This window comes from Micropterus dolomieu, unplaced genomic scaffold (genome assembly GCF_021292245.1).
Source record: "Micropterus dolomieu isolate WLL.071019.BEF.003 ecotype Adirondacks unplaced genomic scaffold, ASM2129224v1 contig_2783, whole genome shotgun sequence".
NCBI lineage: Eukaryota > Metazoa > Chordata > Actinopteri > Centrarchiformes > Centrarchidae > Micropterus > Micropterus dolomieu.
Genome location: NW_025731773.1, coordinates 1 through 970, shown reverse-complemented (window position 1 = coordinate 970; position 970 = coordinate 1). Strand labels below are relative to the sequence as shown.

General features: G+C 43.5%; 1 non-coding gene across 1 annotated transcript; it reads right to left on the bottom strand.

Moving 5' to 3' along the window:
* Positions 1-496: 496 nt before the first annotated feature.
* trnal-aag lies at positions 497-578 on the bottom strand. The gene has a single exon. It is a non-coding gene; the product is annotated as a tRNA-Leu (tRNA).
* Positions 579-970: the final 392 nt, after the last annotated feature.

Sequence of the window (970 nt, the reverse complement as noted above, 5' to 3'; positions counted from 1 at the left end):
GTTGCGGCTCCGTATTTGGTCAAACAGACCGAACTGTCCTACGTCAATAAACGCCAATACACGTGAAAGCCCCTGAAGGCACAGCACGCTCACCCAGCACAGTCCCGTTGCACCACTCTGCTCTCCAAGACCTAAGCCCACAATGCTGCTTGACAGGACCCTTGCCTTATCTGTTACAGTGAGTCTCTAAGGTAACATGTAACTGTTTCTTTGTGTTTAAAGGGATCGATTTTGAGTTTACCAAGACACACAAACCTGCAAACAGTTTGCAAACCTGTTAAATGGTAATAATAAATGGCAAATTAATCATTGCCTCGTAAACATTGACAGAAAGATTCAGTAAATGCCTGTGTTATTGTATCAGAGAAGTTAGCAGTGCTTGACCAGAACCAGAATTTTTTTTGTGGATGACATTTGTACAGTGAACCATTTGCCAGCTTCTGTAATCTGGAGATTATGGGCAGATATTCCATGCACCTGAAGTTGAAGTTAAAGTTGGCAGTGATGGGATTTGAACCCATGCCTCCGTAGAGACTGGAGCCTTAATCCAGCGCCTTAGACCGCTCGGCCACACTACCTCTCTTTCCAGGGTACAAGGTTGTTTATTAGTCGTTAAACAGCACAAGGCTGCATAACCAAACGAAATTTGTAGTTCCTTCGTGCTACACACACAACATATAATTACGTCTAGGCCTATATCAAGATATGGTAACATTAAAAATAAAATAAAGCAATTCATAGTTTTCAGTCACGTGACATGCGCGGCAGCGAACTGGAGGGCAAACCAACAGACCAACATAGCGGCTCACACCGCGCCTCCCCCGTAGAGACGCCGCAAAAGCAGTCAAATTTTATTTGGATCACCTTTCAACTTAAGAAAAATCTAAATATGAGCACAAACTGCAAGTGTTGGGCATATCCCATCCATATAACGTTACAGCATCCGCTGCCGCATTTCTACCGTTAAAAA